At 36.2% G+C, this 18,096-nt stretch overlaps 1 long non-coding RNA gene across 1 annotated transcript in view; it reads right to left on the bottom strand.

Moving 5' to 3' along the window:
- Positions 1-13,829: 13,829 nt before the first annotated feature.
- The window catches only part of LOC122800117, a 180,576-nt gene continuing 176,309 nt past the window's right edge, over positions 13,830-18,096 (bottom strand). The window contains exon 3 of the long non-coding RNA XR_006364532.1: positions 13,830-14,314. This is a non-coding gene — a long non-coding RNA (uncharacterized LOC122800117). The remainder of the gene's footprint in view (positions 14,315-18,096) is intronic.

Genomic DNA, 18,096 nt, shown 5'->3' with positions numbered 1-18,096 from the left:
CTATGGGGGTGGCAAGAGTCTTTGCCAATATCCGAAAGCCCAGGGGTGACAGGTGCAAGACGTCCCTAGTGAAGCATCGTGGCTTGTCGAGCATGTCATCCCAGGCTGACAGGCATTGGATCCCCTTTGAATGACACCAATACTTAAGCCAATTGTTGAAATTGATCATCTTGTCTTCATATTGTGGCATCATTCTTGGTGAGGGTAAGATGCTACTCAAGGTCAGGGTCATACCAGCCTGGGCTACATGCTCAGAGAGCTCCTCTATGTCTCTTTTCATGTAGTCCAGGGAGGTACATCTCAGGTCATTCACACCAGCATGGACAATGACTGAGTCATATTTGTACTTGCCTTGGAGTGACCTGAGTGCTTGTGTTATGTGGCGGATCCTAGCACCCGACAGGCAGCTCACCGTGACCTTCTCCTTGTTCAGCCTGGTGAGCGGGACGTCAGTGTGCCTGACGATAGAGTCACTTATTACAAGTGTATCAGGTGTGTTGTTTAGCCTTAAAGGCTGTGACTTTCAGCACACTGGCTTTGTGAGCTATGTGTTGCACGTGTTTTGTTTTGGGGTAGCGGTTGCTTGGGTGTCTGCTTTGGAGGTCTCTGCTGCTTAGGCAGATTTTTATTTAGAGCCTCCGAGTATGTTTTTGTGTGTTTATGTGTTTGGTTTGCTGTCATGGTAGGTCTATGTGAGACTGGAATTGTAGTGAGTGTGGTTTCCTTCTCCTCCTGACTGGTTACGCCAGTACTGAGTTGAGAGAGCTTAGCCTCCAGTTTGGCTATATGGTTGCATCTCTCACATGTGTTGGAATTTGTTGGGAAGAGAAGATGGTTGTCTGTGTACATGAGGCAGTTGTAACATGGCCTCAAGATTCCCAGATTCACCAACTGACCTTTGGACATGCTAGAAAGTATTGGGAATTCCTTTATAATTGAAAAAAAGGGCCAATGGGGAACAAGGTACTCAAGGGGAGTTTGTGAGGGTGTACTGCTTTTAATTTTTTAGTGCTGACTTATATAATTGCTTTAGTGAGCAAGTGCCAGGCTTTAGAGTAGGAATAGGGTGTTTATTATGAGAACTAGATCAGTTCTAAAGGAAAAAGTGAAGAGCAGACTTTGTGGAGCCGAGAATGGTTTAAACCCAATTAAGCGGAGCTGCCCGATGCTGCGCTATGTGCAAAATCACGCAAAGCCATGCCAAAGCGGGTTTTATACAGGGGGACATGAAAGAGCTAGAAATTGGCCCAAAATGGCCAATAGACTACCAGATTCTTGTGCTGGGAACACTCCTCCAGGGATAGATAGGCTGCTCTAAGCTCCCCACTGCCACTGGTGAAGAAAGAAGCCTCCCTTTATCCAAGAAAGGAAATGGGCAACACGGGAACTTTCCAAAAGTCCAGAACACAGCAAAGCCTGTATTTGGACTACTCTAGGTCAGGAAAGACGGGAAACAAGGATAATTTTTTTTTTTTTTCTTTTTTGCAACAAACAGCAGTAAAATGCAATAAATATGTAACACAGGCTAGCGGACTTGAGTGTGTAGCCTCAACAGGTAAATGCAACAAACAGGACAAACTTTAAAAGTGCAGGTGCAAAAACAACTTTAAACAGTTTAAAACAGTTCAAGAAGCAGAAATACTTGCAGTTTAGCTAGATCGGACAGTTGCCCAGGTAGTAGCAGGAAAGAAAACACTTTTATCAGGTTAGCAGTCGCTTTTTTAGCCTCTCTGTTGCTATCACCACTCTGCAGGACCATGAGGAGCTTGGCTGAGTAGTAACAAGCGCAAAAACCACGCCAAAGCAGGTTTTATACAGGGGGACTTGAAAGAGCTAGAAACTGGCCCAAAATGGCCAATAGACTACCAGATTCTTGTGCTGGGAACACTCCTCCAGGGATAGATAGGCTGCTCTAAGCTCCCCACTGCCACTGGTGAACAAAGAAGCCTCCCTTTATCCAAGAAAGAAAATGGGCAACACAGGACCTTTCAAAAAGCCCAGAATACAGCAAAGCCTGTATTTGGACTACTCTTTTTTGCAACAAACAGCAGGAAAATGCAATAAATATTTAACACAGGTGACAGTGTCCTGTCCATGCCTGGTCCCAGGGGGGATGGACTCCATCCCCTGAGGCGGTTCCATCCAAAAGTGGTGCAGGACCAGCAGACTAGGAGGTCTAAGGTTGGGTCCCAGATGTGCTAGGGCCCAGTGCCATGGCTAGTTGAGACGGGACAGGCGATTCCGTTGGGGTCGGCCATCCCAGACGTGCTATGGTGTGGCAGTTTTATAACATATGTTGGTTAGTCATGAAAAACACATTCCAGGATTAGTTATAACAGCATGCATAGATATTCCCATTAACCCAAAACAACATATTTGGAACAGTTGCATAGCAGACAGAACACATTCATATATGGAGCCACAGTGGGTATTATAACAGCATGCAGGTTACATCGATAACAACAGGCCACCAATGATAGTATTTGAACAGGGAACATTAATAGTCAAACACTGAAATATTTGTAGAACAATAGGACACATGTCCCAACAGTAGGTTTGGTTTAAAACATACCCATTGATTTATGTGTTTAGATTATAGGTGCAGATCGGGTGGAGGAGAGAGAGAGATGTCAATTAACAGCTGTATAGGCTTCAGTTGCTAACAACTTTAATGATCATTGCTCTAATCATTACTTTCCAGGTATTACCTCACTTTGCATTCACCTATGGCCTTGGGTTGGGCAGTGGTATGTTTATACACAGTGTGTAACTGCAGCCTTCTTATAGCTAAGTTATACCATTTCTTAACTGGCAGACCTGTGGAGGACATTGCTGTTAACACTACCTGTTTCTACCCATATTCACACAGTCAGTTTTACATATGTGCACTCATAGTGTGTGTGTGTGTGTGTGTGTGTGTGTGTGTGTGTGTGTGTGTGTGTGTGTGTGTGTGTGTGTGTGTGTGCATGCTGCCATACTCTGCTTTGATTTTTATCGGTCACCCTGGGTGTGGGAGGCAGTGACCACTAGCTGTGACAGTGTGACACTTGAGGGACAGTTCTTGGAGGATACTACTTGGTGTACCTACTTATGTTGCTGTCATTTGCAGCCTTGGGGTAGGACAGTGGGTGTTGTACACAGTGTATAAGTACAGACTTCTTACAGCTAAGGTATATCTTTTCATACCTGGTAGACCTGTGGAGGAAATTTCTGTTAACAGTGCCTGACTGCTTCTGCACATATTCACATATTCCTAGGTGAAATTATGCATACAGCTTACTACCACTCCCAGGCTTTGAACCATGCCTGTTTGTGCAAAAAATAGAACAAAGTTTGTATTTCATCAGAATAAGCTATTGAGAAACTGCTGTCTCTTATTTGACTGTTTTCTGCCTAATACTCTATTGATTGTATAATCTGATCTTGTAATTCTGACAGTCATGCATGGCAGATAGTTCTTATACTGTGCATTCATACTTTGACATAGCACAGTCTGGAAAACACTGGTTAACACAACGTTCCTATTCAGGCATCCGCTCTTGTTGCATGGAACATTTCATATAGTTAATCCCCTGTTTTACAAAAGCAAACGCTCTAACCTCTATGCTATTTCACTTCAACTGCTTTGGCTGTATGTATCTATTTAACTCCTTTGGATGTTTCATTTATGCTATACACAGCTGTGCGATGCACACACCTGCTCACCTACGCTTAAACTTTATTGGGGATGGAAAAAAAATAAAATAAACGTGTTTTATTTTTTTTTATACTGTAGGGGTATGCACATTGCTTTCTGCATCTTAAGGCAGGACATCTGGACAACTGCATCATACGTGAGGGAATTGGTTTAAATGTTCCTCTCAGGAACATGTTTAGCTATTTGATATGCCAGCATGTACACTGGCATACCATTCTGGACATTATCTGTGCTGGACCATTGTGGGGGCTGTGCTTTTGTGTGGCTTTTAGTGTATTTTGCCCACGGATAGTGTTATGTTATGATAACAGTGTCCACGGACACTGTTAGTTGCTTTGGGATTGCCGTACAGCAGTTCTAGAGTGCAGGGAGGGTGTGTACTGTGCGAGCAATGCTCGTACATGCCCCCCTACACTCGTACATGGATCATGTCTGTGTGGAGAATACAGCAGCGCACTTTCATTAATATGCAATGTGCAATGCTGTTCTACATGGGCACGATCCGCTCCATGCAGGAATAGCACTATTCCTGCACGGAGTTTAATAAATCACGGGGTAGGTCTTGTGAAATCCATTTCAGCTTCCAGCAACTGCTATAACTAGCTTTAATTAGTTCTCAACGTCTTTGCTCAAAAATTCTGAACAAAACCAAAAATAATAAACAGGAACACAGACTCAAAATCATAGAGAATGTTTTAGTATTTCCTTAATGTCCTTACATTAACAAAAAAACAGGGTTTGATCAAAACACAATTTCTGAACAATGGTATGAATCTGTCATATCTGATATTATGGATTGACTTTAAGACTCAACAATTTACCAGAAAATCAGACATTTTACAAGACACACACAAAAAAAAAATATGATCCAAAATTAGGAACAAAAAACAAAAACAGTAGAGAGATGGTATTAACAGTGTAATATGTAGACTGCTACTATACAAATATTTTACAAGATTGTGAGGGAGAGAATAAATAGAACAACTCCATTACTGTACTAAATAAACAGTTAATTAAAAAACAATCAACAAACTCCTAAAATTATCAAATTCAGCATCCAAATTTCCATAAACTTGTTCTTGAGAAAATAGCAAAACCACTCACCCATATTTTAATTGGGTCTATATTATAACATCGAAGTCTAAAAACCCCATTCAATCGAAACACCAGAAAACCGAACAGTCAGAATAGCAAATTTTTTTCCCAGGGAAAAAATTTTCTGTTCTGACAAACATACACACAACTCAAGCACACCAAAATAAATAATTCACACACACACACTTCACGAAACCATATACTAAACCAGACATACACCACTAGCTACCCACTTACCTTAACCCAACCCTAACCCTAAGGTCCCTAACTATCACACACTCACCTTACCCACTCCCTAACCCTAACTCACCTACCCCACCCTAACCCTTACATCCACACAATCGCACATTTAACTGACCCGCACCCTAACCCTAACTCACTTAACCTGCCCCTAACCCTAAAGTCTGTCACTACCACACACTCACCTCACCCGTGCCCTAACCCTAAAGTCCCTAACTACTGCACACTCACCTTACCCCAGTCCATTCGCTCACTTACCTTAACCAGGTCTGTAACCATTGCACCACACTTACCTGAACCCAATCCATAACCTCTGTTCGCTCACTTCCCTAAACCCAGTCTGTAACCATTGCACCACAGTGTTGTAAATAGAGAAGCCATGGAACGGACCACCAAAATCTTACCCTAGGTAAAATTTCGATGTTCTGATGCTTCGCTATTGTCAGCTTTTGCTCTAAAGGGTTCGATATTATAATATTCAAAGTTTTTGAACTTCGATGTTACACTATAGACCCTTTTAATATATCCCTTACTACAGGCTAGTTCCTAGCTTATTTGAACATTATCCCTTACTACAGGCTTAGTTCCTATCTTATTTGAACATTATCCCTTACTATGGGCTTAGTTCTTAGCTTATCTGAACCTTCATGTCTCATCCCTCTTCCATGTTTTCTTCCCCTTAGGGATGAAAGAAATCTAATTTGTGTGCCTAATTGTAAAAAAAATCTTTGAAAAAACTATTTATAAGTAACAATTTGACCTTATAAAAAAGTGATGCCAGCAATGTAATCAGCATAATGGATTTATACATTCATTTAGCACAATGACAGCTCTACATTTGTTTTACTCATATGACAAAACCTTTTGAGATTTCACATCATAATCTTCTTTTACAAAACTGAATAAGCTAAGCATTGGAGATAACATAGTAATATGGCTTACAGGCTATTTAAAGGACATAATTTTTAAAGAATATGCTAATGACACCTAGATAAAGGTATGTTTCTCACTGGAGTACCTCAAACTTCAGTGCTAGGTTCATACTGTTCTCCCTGTTTATCAAAAGCATTACTCTAGAACTACCTAACCTTAACCTAGTAATGTACCCAGATGATACACTAATTACTGAAGCCAGTGAAACTCATCTCAGCCTCTAACCTGAAATAATTTCTCAAAATGATTTAATTATCTATGTAATGTCAAGCTCTTCTTGAGCCCCAAGAAGACACATAGTGTGTCTTTTGTAAAGTCTTAAAAACTGACCACTTACCCTCCTCTGACTACCAAAGACACTAAAGGCAATCTAATTCCTAACACAGTCAAAAAAACATACCTAGGCATCAGTCTAATTCCTAGCACAGTACAACAAACATGCCTAGACATCACTCTAAATCTAATTCCTAACACAATACAACAAACATACCTAGGTAGCACTCTAATTCCTAGCAATTTTAATTCCACCAAACGTACCTAAGCATCACTCTAAACCTAATTCCTAAAAACAGTATGACAAACGTACCAAGGCATCACTCTAATTCCTAGCACAGTACAACAAACACACAGAGGCATCACTCTAATTCCTAGCACAGTACAACAAACATACCGAGGCATCACTCTGAATGTAATTCCTAACACATTACAGCAAACGTACTGAGGAATCACTCTATTCCTCACACAGTATAACAAATGTACCTAGGCATCACTCGAATTCCTAACACAGTGCAACAAACGTACCTAGGCATCACTGTAAATCTAATTCCTAACACAGTACAACAAACATACCTAGGCATCACTCTAAATCTAATTCCTAACACAGTACAACAAACATACCTAGGCATCACTGTAAATCTAATTCCTAAAACAGTGCAACATATCTACCCAGGCATCACTCTAATTCCTAGCACAGTACAACAAACATACCTAGGCATCACTCTAATTACAGGTACAGTACAACAAATGTACCTAGGCATCAGTCTAAATCTAATTACTAAAAACAGTAAACAAACGTACCTAAGCATCACTCTAATGCCTAACAAAGTACAACAAACGTAACCAGTTATCACTCTAATTCTTAACACAGTACACCAAATGTACCCAGGCATCATAATTCCTAACGCAGTACAACAAACCTACCAAGGCATCACAATTCCTAACACAGTATGACAAATGTACCTAGACATCATAATTCCTAACACAGTACAACAAACCTACCCAGGCATCACAATTCCTAACACAGTACAACAAATGTACCTAGGCATCACTCTAATTCCTAACACATTACAACAAATGTACCTAGTTATCACTCTAATTCCTAGCACAGTACAACAAATGTACCTAGGCATCACTCTAATTCCTAGCACAGTACAACAAACACACCGAGGCATCACTCTAAATGTAATTCCTAGCACATTACGACAAATGCACCAAGGAATCACTCTATTCCTAACACAGTACAACAAATGTACCCAGGCATCACAATTCCTAACAAAGTACAACAAATATACCCAGGCATCACAATTCCTAATACAGTACAACAAATATACCCAGGCATCACAATTCCTAACACAGTACAACAAATGTACCCAGGCATCATCATGCCTAATGCAGTACAATAAACAGACCTAGATATTACTCTAAATCTAATTCCTATTGTGTTACAACAAACATACCTAGGCATCACTTTAATTCTTAACACAGTACAACAAACGTATCTAGGCATCACTCTAATTCCTAACAAAATACAACAAATGTACCTAGGCATCACTCTAAATCTAATTTCTAACACAGTACAACAAACCTACCTAAGCATCAATTCCTAACACAGTACAACAAACATACCAAGGCATCACTCTAAATCTAATTGCTAATGCTTTGCATCAAACATACCTTGGCATCAACGAAAATGAAGAATGCACAAACTACTGAAGCAAATACACTACGACCGAGGAGCTACCAAGCTGGACAAATGATTCCTTGAGTTGTACACCAACCACACACTTTATTAATTAAATAAATAACAAATAATCCACATAAATTCATGTAAGCGCTTTCGTTTAAGCTTTGTTAAACTTCATCAGACAATTTGAAAATCATGACATCACTTCCATTTATACTATCTAAATCACTTCAATTGAAACATAATCACTTCATAATTAATCAATTAGCTCATGATGCTACTGTTAATACCATACTATATTACTTTTTTCCTAAGAAAATACAATTAATTATGGATACCATAAAATCAAATACTTATATAAGATGTCCATTATATATATATATATATATATATATATATATATATATATATATATATATATATATATATATATATATATATATATATAAAACTCCCATATGAGGGGGACATTCAGAGACTAAATACATTTTGTGTGAAAAAAATAATAATGAATATACTATCTTTTAAATGTGAATAATTTAAAATACATAAATAAATAAATGAATGAATGAATGAATAAATAAATAAATAAATAAATAAATAATTAATACTGCATATCTTTGTATATATTGAATACCATATAAATAAACTGTTCTATGATATATATTTTTTATGCATAAATTCTTTAAAAACATTATAGGAAAACATTTTGTCAAATGTACATCTGTTTCAACTGCATGTTATCTAATTACTATGAGCACCATTGAGTACAGTATAACTCACACAATTTTATTTCTATGTAGTGTTTTCAGTTTTAATACTGGGGTGATTGAACTATGCTCATTTATTCCGGGCCACATACCTGCTTGTGTTCTTATTTGCCATTGCAATTCTTTAAGTTCTAAATAAAGGCCCCAAGGTCCCCTATCCTCTATATCCACCTGGTCAATCACTATAAAAGAAAACTGGTGATTTCTATACTCACTGATGTGCTTTGCTAGTGAATTATTAGGTTTATTTTTCTTTATAGCATATTCATGCTCATAAATTCTTTGGGCTAAATGTCTTTCTGTTTTTCCTATATAGAAAGTTGGGCATGAATTGCATGTAGCCAGATAGACAACAGCTTTAGATTTACAATTATATTTGCTATGTAAATAAAATGTCCTATTTCTTTTTTTTTCCATAATAAATTTTTATTGAAATATATTTTCCAAAAACATTACAAAAATACAATAAACATCACACACATAATACACTATAACTACTACAAACCATTTATACAATATCTACATGAAATGCTTCCTATATTTAATATATTCCTAAAATCAGTATCATGCTAATATAATATTGAAGACCTTTTCCCATATTTTCGGGTTATTAATATTTTTGTTAGTTTGTTTCAGAAGTAATTTATGTGCTAGTATATGCTTTATAGCCACAAGCTTAAAATTATTCCATGATGTCTTATGTGGTTCTAGCCAATTTGTGGCTATATAGAGTTTCATCAGCAAAAAATATTCATACAAATAATAGTTTGCGATCTGGAAAGCTCTCTTGGAGGAATGTGTAGAATCATAAATTCCCATGACAGTGTAGAACTTTGATAACCCATCTTTTGCAGTTGTACTTTAAGAGAGTTCCAAAGTTTATATACGCATTTACAACTCCAGAACATATGAAGAAGATCCGCTGTTTGATCTGCACAGTATGGACAAATTGGAGAAATCCTAGGGTTAAATTTATGTAATCTAAGATGTGTGTAATATGCATTGTTCCAAATCATCAATTGCGTGTACATCAGTTTTTGAAAAGAAACTGATTTCCTAGTTATATCAATTGCTTTTAATATCTGATTGTCTGTTACTGTTACTTTGTTTACCCAATACTCTGAAAGCAAAATTTTGTCCTGAAATTTCAAATCCTTAATTAATTTATATGCAGTTGCTATAAATTTAGTGTCTTGTTGGATAGCTTGCCACAGTTCAGAGCACTTATCCACAAATCCGGCTGCAGGTTTAAAGTTCCTAAAGTAGCTCAAGGCAAGTTCTTTAACTTGTCTCATTATAACAATGTAACTTCTAGGTAGATTCATTTCCTGTCTAATTTGTAAAGCCGATAAGTCAAGTTTATTAAAAACATCAAATAGAGTCAGATTAAGTATTAATGGAAATTTGCTGAGATCGATCAGCTGATTATTTAGTTTAAAATTAGGATTCCTGTGGAAAGGTTGAAGAACCATCATATATTGCAATAAATCTACGGACTGAAATAAAGTTTGCAAAGATGAGACACAGGTTATTATGTGGTCCATGACCCCATATTTTATCAGACTAATTTTGCCCATAAAGGGCAATACTTTAGGATTTATTTTCCTATCCAAAATATGCTTATGATTCAAGACCACCCAAGTTGGTTTCCATTTTGTATTTGTTACATCATAATTAGCAATTCTTAAAATTTTATTAGCGTTTACAATCAAATAATATGCTTCAAAGTTTGGTAGCTCAAGTCCCCCTCTTGTTTTAGGGGTCATTAATTTCTCATAAGATATTCTAGTTCTTTTTGGGTTCCAGATAAATTTAGCTAGATCTTTATGCATTTGTTTAAAAACTGTTTTTGAAATTGATAATTGGGCAGACCTAAATATGTATAACATCCGTGGTAGTATATTCATTTTCACTATTGATACTTTTGCTAATACCGGTAGTTTGAAATTCTTCCATCTGTCACAATCAGCTATTATGTGTTCCCATACTCGTTTAACATTATTGTTATAAAAGTCCTTATTATCCGGAGAAGTTGATACCCAAATATTTAATATTTTCTTTACATGTTAACTTCCCCATCAGGGCCATTAATGAAAAAGGTTTTGGGGTTCTTAACGGGAAGATATTCGTTTTCTGTAAGTTAATTTTATAATTAGAAACTACTGAAAATTTGTTTATGAGCTTTAATATCTTTTCACTGTCCGAAATTGGGGTTGTACAATAAATAATAAGATCATCGGCGAATGCTGACATTAATATTTTATTCCTATAAATTATTGGTGCATTATGATACAAATTTTGCTTGATATATAAAAATAGGGGTTCTAGATATAGGTTAAACAATAAGGGGGACATGGGACAACCCTGACGAGTACCATTTTTAATCTGTATTCTGTTAGAATAAGTCCTATTGACGTATAGCGTAGTGTATGGATTACTATATAATATTTGTAGTATCTGAATGAATTCTTGGGGCAAGTTAAAATAGGGTAACACATCAAACAAAAAATTTATGTCTACTCTATCAAATGCTTTCTGGGCATCTATTATAAGAGCATAGATATTAAAGTTGTTTTGTTTAGCATACGTCATCATATTATGCAGTGTAAAAATGTCGTATTTCTAACATGGAAAAATTCAGTTGTTTTAATTTTATAGCACCAATGACAGGCCCCACATTCAGTCATACCTATATTCATATGAACAGGTGAATTTTTTACTTGTTTTAACATTTCTTTAAAGATTCTGCCTTTCCTATAGACTGTTGTGGGTTTCTCATTGATCTGATTTCTACAGTGAGGGTCTTCAAGCAATATAGTCCAATTGTCAACTAGTATGTCCCTAATTAAATTATACTCTTGAGAAAAAGTAAGCACTAAAGCTCTCAAGTAGTTAGTCTCTTTCTTTGACATGCTTATTGCATTTTGAATGTCATTGCTAATTTCACTTGAATTACTCAAATTATGTACTAACATTTATCCAGACCAGCCCAGAAGTTGAAAATGTTGAAACACAGGTGCTCAGTAGGAAGGCAGCTGGAATAAAGAAGCTGAACCACGACAAAGTAAAATCTTTATTAAATAATACAAAATTGTGAGAGCTTTCGCAGTGGTAACCATTGCTTCATCAGACCTTATTTGTGCAGTGAGCTACATACACTACATTCTTAGTATTACAATCAGCAGAATTCCTTAGCTCCCATAGACACCCTGTTTCTGGGTGCTTAAAAAACCTTGATTCATCTATATAAATGCACTGTGTGCATTTTCCACATCTATGGGTACCATTCACTGTGCTATCCATCAGGTATCCGTGAATAGCAAAGCTGCTGTTTCAGATTTTTTTTATTTCTATATGCAAAATGTGGTTGTCCACCCACTATGTTGGTAGTATCCTCATTTACTAACATCATATGCCAGGTTTGTCGTATGATGCTTTCAAACCTTTTCACATCTCTTGTATATGGTAAAACCATCGGAAGGTATGATAATAGACTATTCCTGATACCTACCCTGTCACTGCCTGCTCTATCAGAGTAGTAGGGCTTAGCTTTACCGTTCCTTTCTTTGTGTACATTATGGTACACCTTATCAATTTCATATTCACTATACCCCCTATTAATGAAACCTGTACTTAGCTTAGTTAACTCATTTCTATACACTTCCTCTTGACAGCATAGGTGAGATGTTCTCATTGCCTGACCTCTGATTATGTTAGGAAAAATCTTAGGGTTATGCATACTATTTCTGTGTAGAAAAGATGGTCTGTAGCATTGTTTCCTATGTAATTTTGTAGACCATTGGTCATTTTCTCTGTATATGGTAATGTCCAAGAAGTCTAAACTCACCTCAGAACATTCATCATAAACTTTAAAAAGTCACTAGTAGTATTTAGGTGTGCATACAGGGATTTAAGTTGTTCACCATCACCTTTCCAAAAAATAAAAAGATCATCTACAAAATGCCTATAAAAGGCTATTTTGGGATTACCTAACAGATGTTCATATTCCCAGTTAACCATAACCAGGTTTGCATATGTGTTGGCACAACTTGTGCTCATGGCAACCCCTGACAACTGCTTGTAGCATATGCCATTGAACATAAATATGTTGTGCTCTAGTACCAATTCTAGTAACATACAGAGAAAGTCTATCTTAGTATTAGAGAACTTTCCCTGCCTTGTCAACACTGATTTCACCATGCATATCCCCTGGTCATTGGGTATACTTGTAAATAAAGACACTACATCTAGTGTGGCCAGCATCCCTGTATCTGCTGTTCCCATTTGCTTCACTGCCCCATATAGGTCCACTAAAACTGTTCTGTGTTTTTCAAGACATATGCATATTCATTGAGTGCTGTCTTCAATTCCTTATCCAGGTATATAGAGATGGGTTCTGTTAGCCACCCTGCCCTTGCTACTATAGGTCTAAATTTCAGGTTATATGGGTCTTTGTGTATCTTGGGGAGATCATGGATTTGAGGTTTGAGTGGATTTTCAACAGTAAAATAATTAAAAAGATCTTTACTTAATAGTTCCATACACATGCATTCATATAAGGTACTGGCAATCTGTTCACTCATTTCAAACACAATTGTTGGTACTTCAACATATACATTTGGATCCAATAACATTTCTTGTATAGCTGTATTATAAAAGTCAGCATGCAATATCACCACTGGCCCCCCTTTGTCAGCAGGTCTTATAACTATGCTATCATTAGTCTACAAGTCACACAATGCTTTGTGCTCACTCTTTGTCAAATTATACTTTCCTTCTTCTAAAAAAAACTATTGTTTCCTGTGCTATAAATGGCATTTTCACAAGCTTTTAAGAAAGTTTCTATATTATGCAGCAATATTGGTACATACAGACTGTTTTCTTAAACTGAACATCCCTTGCCTCATTGCCATTTCCAAATTGTTGTTTCAGTGTTACATTTCTAGTAAACATACGTAGGCATAACAGAAAATTGCTAATGTCCATTTTAGTCGAAGGTGTAAAATTTAAATCTCTGTTTAATAAAGAATTCTCAGCTGCAGACAGTTCATATTTGGAAATATCCCATATTAACTCTCCTGCCCATACCCCCACATTTTCTTCAAAGTGTGAGTTTGTAACTGACCTGGTGCTTCTTTTCACTTCTGACCCCTGTAGATGTCCTGTTCCACAGATTTTCTTCTCCCTGCTCAAAACGGTAGGGGTAGAACAGGAAAAACCTGTTGTTGTCCTGCTTCCATATTACCATGACTGTAGTTGTGGAGGCAGTTTTTGCCTTATTATTGGTTGCCGAAGACAATGGCATTTCCATTGGTGTAGACTAGACAGAATGTGCTTCATTTGGTGAAAGGACACTCCCTCTTGGCTGTTGATTCATTGTTTCCTCTTCCTGCCTGAGTGCTTTGGTCGTCTCTTCAGACTGTACCCGATACTCCGCCCTCGGTCTCTCATGCCACTCAAACGACTGAACTCGCCCTCTCCTCTGCTGGTAGGCAGTTGGTGGTACCTCTGACTGCCCATAGATTTCTCTCATAAATCTCGGATTGTGGTTGGTATTAGACTGCTCTTCAGACTGTGCAGGTTTCGGCCAAGTAAAGACATGCTGGTTGGTGAAATCTGTTAGATGAAAAACCAAACGAAAAAACCAAGAATGAATTACATCTTAAAGAAAACAAGTATGTGTATCAAAGTATTGCATTTGATTTCAAATTCTCTATTACTTTCATCAAAGCGTCTTTGAAAAAACTAGTTTCTATGTACTCAGACTCGTATAAACTATTAATAACTTAAAAGAATAATTAATTAAGTGCTTATTTCATAATTTGATGTATAAAAAACTCTTTAGATGTTAAAATGTATGAAAACATAGTAATAAATAGAAATTAATATAAAATCTAACCATACACATACTTGTTTTCTTTAAGATGTAATGATTATTCATTAATTAATTAATTGATTTTAACATGTGATCAATATGAATTTATTTAAAGGAGCGCACAATGTTGCTGAGTGATTTTCCTTGAAAAAGCCCGATAATACACGGGTGAAAGCGCTTGGAGTATTTTGTTTCAATAAAGACAGTTTGTTTCAAAGACCTTTTGGCCATTGCCAGTAATTTTTCCTTGTTTGGAATAAGTTGGTTTAAGTAGCTGCTAATTACGGGTCCTGAACTGCTGGGCTGTGTGAAATCTGTTAGATCCCTACACAGTTTCTTTTTCTTTTGCTCAAGCAATCTGGTTTCATAGCGGAGTATCTTGTCAATTAATTCATGCATGAAAACTTCAGTAGCTGCTTCCCCATAAAGTGCAGACAGTTCATGTTGTTGCTGAAATATCTTTTCATTAAGCTCTTGTTCCACTGGCTTGAAAAAGTCCAGCAACAATTGTATATATGCTTTACTGGTGTTAAGATTAATTTGTTGCCACTGGGCTAACAAAGTAGGGTAGGTGTTTCCATATGTGGGCATATTAAGTACTCTGAGTCCCCTTGGTATAACATTTAGGTTTAAGCAGGCTTCAAAATGGAACTGTTGGCTCTGGAGCCACTTAAACCTATACAAATCATTCTCCACATTTCTTTTCAAATTGCGTATCTCAGTTTCATTGATGTTGTTAGTATTAACAGTCTCAGAGTTCATATTAAGAGTACCTGTTTGTAGCAGTGGATTATCTTGATTTGTCAGCAAATTTTGAAGTCTCCTTTCCACATTTGCACCAACTGTTGCATCCTCTGCAATGTTCACAGTACCTTCCGCCATCATTAGATACACAAGCAGCAAACAAATAAATCCAAACCAGCCCAGAAGTTGAAAATGTTGAAACACAGGTGCCCAGTAGGAAGGTAGCTGGAATAAAGAAGCTGAACCATGACAAAGTAAAATCTTTTTTAATACAAAATGGTGAGCGCTTTTGCAATGGTAACCATTGCTTCATTAGCCATGGGGTCACCATGTGGGGGTGCCTATGTGAATTTAGTTATGGCCTTTTGGGAAAAGAACTACGTATTCAATAGTAAATATAATATTTTCATTAAATCATATCATAGGTTTCAGGATGACATTAGCATCATCTGGAATAGTACATTGGATTTGTTGAAAGAATTTTTTACATACATAAATAATACTACAAATTTCCTGAAATTTACATGGGATTTTAATAATGAATACATGAATTATTTGTATGTACATCTTATGAAAGACCGTTCTAATCAAGCTTATATAGCAGTGATTCATAGAAAAGAGTCTTATTCTAACTGCTTCTTGCATTATAGTAGTTGTCATCCAGAACATCAAAAAAGTCAGTGGTTAAAGGACAATCAGTGAGAGCAGCTTGGATGGTGACTAAGTTTGATCAATTTGAAGAAGAATGTTATTTCTTACATAATATGTTTCTTAACAGATGTTATCCAGAAGTATTAGCTGATACTTTAATACAGGAAGTTACCATTAAGAGATTGAAAGGCCATTTTAAACCTATTTTAGATAAACAAATTTTAGTACATAATTTGAGTAATTCAAGTAAAATTAGTGATGACATTCAAAACAATGATGCAATAAGCATGTCAAAGAAATAGACTATTCAAGAGCTTTAGTGGTTACTTTTTGTCAAGACCATAATTTAATTAGGGACATACTAGGTGACAATTGGACTGTGTTGCTTGAAGATCCTCACTGTAGAAATCAGATCAGTGAGAACCCCACAATTATCTATAGGAAAGGCAGAAGCTTTAAGGAAATTTTAAAACAAGTAAAACATTCACCTATTCATATGAATGTAGGTATGACTAAATGTGGGGCCTGTCATTGGTGCTATAAAATTAAAACAAGTGAATTTTTTCGATGTTAGAAATAGGAAATTTTATTTACATGGCAAATATAATTGTAAATCAAAAATTGTTGTCTATCTGGATACATGCAATTCATGCCCAACGTTCTATATATAAAAAACAGAAAGACATTTAGCACAAAGAATTTATGAGCATGAATATGCTATAAAGAAAAATAAATCTAATAATGCACTAGCAAAGCACATCAGTGAGTATAGAAATCACCAGTTTTCTTTTATAGTGATTGACGAGGTGGAAATAGAGGATAGGAGACCTTGGGGCCTTTATTTAGAACGTAAAGAATTGCAATGGCAAATAAGAACACAAGCAGGTATGTGGCCCGGAATAAATGAGCGTAGTTCAATCACCCCAGTATTAAAACTGAAAACACTACATAGAAATAAAATTGTGTTAGTTATACTGTACTCAATGGTGCTCATAGTAATTAGGTAACATGCAGCTGAAACAGATGTACATATGGCAAAATGTTTTCCTATAATGTTTTTAAAGAATTTATGCATAAATATATATATCATAGAACAGTTTGTTTATATGGTATTCAATATATACAAAGATATGCAGTATTATTTATTACGTATTCATTCATTCATTCATTCATTCATTCATTTATTTATGTATTTTAAATTATGCACATTTATAAGTTAGTATATTCATTATTATTTTTTTCACACAAAATGTATTTAGTGTCTGAATGTCCCCTCATATGGGAGTTATATATATAATGCACATCTTATATAAGCATTTGATTTCATGGTATCCATCATTAATTGTATTTTCTTAGGAAAAAAGTAATATAGTATGGTATTAACAGTAGTATCATTAGCTAATTGATTAATTATGAAGTAATTATGTTTCAATTGAAGTGATTTAGATAGTATAAAAGGAAGTGATGTCATGATTTTCAAATTGTCTGATGAAGTTTAACAAAGCTTAAACGAATGCGCTTGCATGAATTTATGTGGATTATTTGTTATTTTATTTAATTAATAAAGTGTGTGTTGGTGTACAACTCAAGGAATCATTTGTCCAGCTTGGTGGCTCCTCGTTTGTAGTGTATACCTAGGGCATCAGTCTAATTCCTAACACAGTACAACAAACATTCCTAGACATCACTCTAAATCTAATTCCTAGCAAACATACCTAGGTAGCACTTTTAATTCCTAACAATTCTAATTCCAGCAAATATACCTAAGCATCACTCTAATTGCTAGCACAGTACAACAAACATACCCAGGCATCATTCTAATTCTAATTCCTAGCACAGTACAACAAACATACATAGGCATCACTCTAAATGCAATTCCTAACACATTACAACAAACGTACCGAAGAATCACCGTATTCCTAACACAGTATAACAAATGTACCTAGGCATCAGTCTAATTCCTAGCACAGTACAACAAACGCACCTAGGCATCACTCTAATTCCTAACAGAATACAACAAATGTACCTAGGCATCAGTCTAAATCTAATTCTTAACACAGTACAACAAACGTACCCAGGCATCACAATTCCTAACACAGTACAACAAACGTACCCAGGCATCACAATT

The sequence above is a fragment of the Protopterus annectens genome, chromosome 4.part0 (genome assembly GCF_019279795.1).
Source record: "Protopterus annectens isolate FY-2018-M chromosome 4.part0, PAN1.0, whole genome shotgun sequence".
Lineage (NCBI taxonomy): Eukaryota > Metazoa > Chordata > Ceratodontiformes > Protopteridae > Protopterus > Protopterus annectens.
Note: the sequence above shows the minus strand (reverse complement) of the source record. Positions and strands in the feature narration are given on the sequence as shown.